The sequence below is a fragment of the Cervus canadensis genome, chromosome 2, assembly GCF_019320065.1.
Source record: "Cervus canadensis isolate Bull #8, Minnesota chromosome 2, ASM1932006v1, whole genome shotgun sequence".
NCBI lineage: Eukaryota > Metazoa > Chordata > Mammalia > Artiodactyla > Cervidae > Cervus > Cervus canadensis.
This window is the reverse complement of record NC_057387.1, coordinates 18,534,576-18,540,176: the sequence shown is the minus strand read 5'-3', so window position 1 is coordinate 18,540,176 and position 5,601 is coordinate 18,534,576. Positions and strand designations below refer to the sequence as shown.

The 5,601-nt window shown below is 41.0% G+C and overlaps 1 pseudogene; it reads right to left on the bottom strand.

Annotated features, from left to right (window-relative positions):
- Nucleotides 1-586: 586 nt before the first annotated feature.
- LOC122426803 lies at nt 587-929 on the bottom strand (annotated as a pseudogene).
- Nucleotides 930-5,601: the final 4,672 nt, after the last annotated feature.

Genomic DNA, 5,601 nt, shown 5'->3' with positions numbered 1-5,601 from the left:
CTCAGCATGTGAGCTAGTATGACTAGGCAGCCTATCTATTGATATGTGGGGCTGTATTCCAGTCTATGGGGTTGCAGAGAGCCAGATATGACTTAGACAACAGCAAGACTCTTGAGAGTCCCTTGGACTGCATGGAGATCAAACCAGTCAATCCTAAAGGAAATCAACCCTGAATATTCATTGGAATACTGTTGCTGAAGCTGAAGCTCCAATACTTTGGCCACATGATGCAAAAAGCCGAGTCATTGGAAAAGACCCTAATGCTGGGAAAGATTGCAGGCAAAAGGAGAAGAGGGCGACATCAGATGAGATGGTTGGATGTCATCACTGACTCAGTGGACATGAATTTGAGCAAACTCTGGGAGATAGTAAAGGATAGGGAAGCCAGGCATGCTGCAGTCCATGGGGTTCCAAAGAGTTGGACACGCTTCAGCAACTGAACAACATGTTCTTTTCATCAGTGCATTGTTAAACTAAAAGTGGAGAAGTAACATATTAAGGAGAAATAATGGGAGACCTATGTTTCTGAATAGATTGAACAGCACTGAAATAAAGGGAATTAGAAGATTCACGCAGTTCAGCTCTTTTAATCAGCCAGCCAGCTTGCTGGAACAAGGCAAGGCTTCCGTTGAGAAAGATCCTGTGGAGTAGGCTTGTGGTTGCCAGTGACCTCTTGTCTCATCTGGGGCTGCAGTAGGAAATTGCTTGTTCTTCATTTTCGCTTTAGCCATGTTGTAATCCCCAGAATCGAAGTATTTTTGCCCTTTCTGCAATCATTTGCTTAAAAAATTTGAACCTCTAGGCTTTTGTCCCAGATGAGGATCCCTTGCTATTCATTCTACTTTTTCAGCTTTCTCTGGACTGGTCACTTTATCTTCCAATTCCTTCTGCTCCTCTGTGGAGGCTGCCTCAGAGACTTCCTCAAACATATTGCTCCCTCCCCCTTGTCCTGCTCTGCCCCATTTTAAATAAAGATGATATTGCTTCTAATGAGATGGATGAAACTGGAGCCCATCATACAGAGTGAAGTAAGCCAGAAAGATAAAGGCCAATACAGTATACTAATGCATATATATAGAATTTAGAAAGATGGTAATGATAACCCTATATGTAAAACAGAAAAAGAGACACAGATGTACAGAACAGAATTTTGGACTCTGTGGGAGAAGGCGAGGGTGGGATGTTTTGAGAGAACAGCATCGAAACATGTATATTATCTAGGGTGAAACAGATCACCAGCCCAGGCTGGATGCATGAGACAAGTGCTTGGGCCTGGTGCACTGGGAAGACCCAGAGGAATTGGGTGGAGAGGGAGGTGGGAGAGGGGATCGGGATGGGGAATACATGTAAATCCATGGCTGATTCATGTCAATGTAATTAGCCTCCAACTAATAAAAATAAATGGAAAAAAAAAAAGATGGTATTACCACAAGAAGGGGAAATGATGGCTAGGTGAAATAGACAAATAATGTACACTGTAAGACATGCTTTAGCTCTAGTATTCTCTACCCCTGTAGAAAAGACAGATGTTGCTCACATCTATTGCTTGTGACACATTTCCATGGGTACACTCACAAAATAATGTCTGTCTCTGGTAGCTATCCATAAACTTCCCTTTCCTCCCCTGGAAAGCATACTGGAATGTACATATATTCTATCAAAGTGATACTATTACAGAGATAACCTGAATCTTATTAATTTTAAATGTATCACTTGTAAATTTTGGTACTTTATTATTACCGACAAATTTCTGAGGCTTAAGCTGGAATTGATTATAACCCAAGTGTGTCACAATTGTTATACATTTGTTGGAGGAAGGGTCTCATTTTTGGTACCCCAGTACTCCTGAGTAATGTCTTGTTTTGATATCTTGGTAAAATTAACCTTCTTTCTTTGAGCACACATTGCCAAGTGACCAAGGCGGGCACCCAAGATAATGGGGGATGTCTACTGGATCAAATATTTTCATAATAATGCACCAAGCAGATAATTATACAGGAAGTATTAGAAATACTGTAGATTTTCAATTAAAAATGTCTATTTTTCTCAGTGATTCAAGAATCCTATTTTCTTTCTTCAGAAAATGTAAACTGGATAATTTTGACATAGAATTAATTAATTTTCTAGCCTCCCATACTGTACTAAGTATGAGAGTATATTGGGCCATGTTCCCATGGCATGTGGGATCTTAGTTCCCCAACCGAGGATCAAACCCATTCCCCCTGCAGTGAAAGCCTGGAATTTTAACCACTGGATCTCCAGGGAAGTCCCTATTAAGTGTATTCTTCTTACCTTTGTGTACTTCTGGGACAGAAGGGTAAGTAACAACTGAACTATTTTTACTATGGGAATAATGTCTGTTATTAAATTCCCAGCACAAAATTAATCCCTTGGGTAAATTAACAGAGAGTAAAACTAGCATTGGTATCATCCTAAAAATCAGTCTTTTTCTGTAAAACCACGTAAGATAGTTCCTCAGAGAAACTTGAAGCAGCTGACTTTCAGAGTGCATAAGCCTACAGGGTGGTTACTTAAAACCTGGAGAAAGCACTAGGCTTCCTTATTCTGCTTTCATTTCCCTTTTTGACATCATTCAGGAGATGTTTCCTCATCCGTGATGGAAGGGAGGCAGCAGGCTAGAGATTTAGTAATGTACTATTGCAGATTTCCTCTCTTAAAAAAAAAAAAACAAAACTCTAGCTAAATGTGCAACAATAAGTATGCCCCATTTCAAAGGAAACTACTGTGCAAAAATCCAACTTACAGGTTTAGAAGGTTGCAGGATGAATTTCATTTTATAACATGCAATAAGGGTACACAAGGGTAGACTTATGTAATAACGTATTCCCCTAGTGTTTTTAAATAGTATGTTTGTTTATAGACTTCTATATATCAGGAGGGGAGCAAAAGAAGCAGATAAACCTAAGGCTAGCTAAAAAGCCTCAGAAGACACGGCCAAATGGGCGATACATCAGAAGTGAAGATAAAACATGTAGGAGATGATAATTAGAAAATTAATCCAATAAATATTTATTAGTTTTTGCTTAAACATGTATTAAACAAAACAATACAAAGAAAAGTAAGACAGGATTCTGTATTCCCAAGTCAGCATAATATGAAACGATCTTATGTGATGCAAATAGAGAATAAGTTCAGAATTGCATGGTACGATTTGTTTCTTGAAAGTATATAGAATATATGTATATGTATAACTGAATCATTTTGCTGTGCATCTGAAACTAAAACAACATTGTAAATCAACTTGTCTCTAATATACAATAAAAATTACATTTAAAAAGTACATAGAAATGGAAGATGGTGAAGTAGCCAGAGAAGACTGGGAAAGGCAATACTTGGGAAATAGAACTTGCAAGGTAGAGAGGCCAAGGGGTGGAGAGAGCCATTTCAGAAAGACACAAATGGCTGTGTAATGTGGGGGCTCACAAGACCAGCTTGACTACAGCAGAGGGTGAACATTTCTAAAAATCTACTCTTAACAGAGTAAAATGCTTAAGGATGGATCAGATTGCGAGACAATGCAGCAGGCTACAGAAAGCATTTGTAAAAGTGGTGTGGTAAAAGTGCATTTTAGGGCTTCCCTGGTGGTCCACTGGTGAAGAATCTGTCTGCCAATACAGGAGACACAGATTCCAGTCCCTGATCCATGAAGACCCCACATGCTGCAGGGCAATTAAACCTGTGCGCCATGGCTTCTGAGGACTGCTTGCCCTAGAGCCCATGCTCTGCAACGAGAGAAGCCACTGCCATGAGAAGCCCAAGCGTCGCATCTAGAGAATAGCCCCCTCTTGCCATAACTAGAGAAAGACTGCATGCAGCAGCAAAGACCCAACACAGCCAAAAAATAAACAATAAACCAACTTTAAAAAAATGTGTCTTAAGAGAACAACTTGGTAGTGATACACAGGATGAAACTGCAAGGTAGATTGGATTGAAGGCTGTTGAAATAATTTAAATCATGTCAGTACATATTTATTGAGTTCCTACTGTATCATTGCATTCATACTGTGGAGGATACAAAAATGAGTAAGGTACACCTAATTTCTGTACTTAAGAGACCAACTGGTACATTTGTATGGCCCAACTGGTATATTTGTATGGCCAATACACAAATAATTATGAGATTAGACAGAGAATTATGAGAATGATTTTTCTGGTCTCAGAATCTATGAGTTTGCCACAACAGAGCCTCCAGGTACTGTAGAGGCTCAAAAAGAGACATTAAACTGGGGATAAATAAAGGTTTTTTGGAACGAGATATCTTTTGAGATGGGCCAGGAAGGAGAAACGGGATTTCAAGAGGCAGTGATGGGGGAAGGAAATTCCAGACAGTGGGAAGCAAAATGATTCGTTGGAGAAGTACTCCTTTAAAACTGGGTTCAATCCCAGGTCAGCAACCAGGTCAGCAATCCCAGGTTCTGAAAGGCAAAATATACAGCCTCTCAGAACTTGAATTTCCCCTCTGTTGAGTGAAAGTGAGTGAAGTGAAAGTCTCTCAGTCATGTCCGACTCTTTGCGACCCCATGGACTATACAGTTTATGGAATTCTCCAGGCCAGAATACTGGAGTGGGTCGCCCTTACCTTCTCCAGGGGATCTTCCCTACCCAGGTCTCCCGCATTGCAGATGGATTCTTTACCAGCTGAGCCACAAGAGAAGCCCAAGAATACTGGAGTGGGTAGCCTATCCCTTCTCTAGGGGACTTTCCTGACCCAGGAATCTAACCAGGTCTCTTGCATTGCAGGCAGATTCTTTACCAACTGAGCCATAAATGAGGATAATAATCGTCCTACCTCACAGCAGTGAAAAGATTAAATAATAGTATAAAAGAGTATAGCACATTGGAGAAGGAAGTGGTAACTCACTCCAGTATTCTTGCCTGGAGAATCCCATGGACAGAGGAGCCTGGTGGGCTAAGATCCATGGGGTCGCAAAGAGTCGGACACGACTGAAGTGACTTAGCACGCATGCACGCACATAGCACATTCACTGGCATATTTGGTGCGTCCAACAAACGTTAGCTAGGACTGTTATAATAATAAAGTGTGGAAAAAGTGCAGAGGATAATAAGCATAAATGTCCTTGAAACATGAAGAAAGCTAGCTGCTTTGAGTGTAAGATTTATGTATGAGAAGAGCTGTCTTAGTCTGACTGCTATAATAAAATACCATAAACTGGGTGGCTTATAAATGTGTGTGTGTTTGTGTGCTTCATCATGTCCAACTCTTTGCAACCCCGTGGGATTGTAGCCCACCAGGCTTTTCTGTCCATGGGATTTTCCAGGCAAGAATACTGGAGTGGGTTGCCGTGCCCTCCTCCAGGGGATCTTCCTGACCCAGGAAATGAACCCATGTCTCCTGCATCTCCGGCATTGGCAGGCAGATTCTTTACCGCTGAGCCGCCTGGGAAGCTTATAAACAACAGAAATTTATCTCCTCACAATTCTGGAGGCTGGGAAGTCCAAGATCAAGACGCTGGCAGATTCATTGTCTGGTGAGGCTTCACTTCCTCATGTGACAAGTTCCAAAGAAAGGCTTTCTTTCCTTGTTCATATATGGCTGTCTGTGAACACATGGTGAGCTGT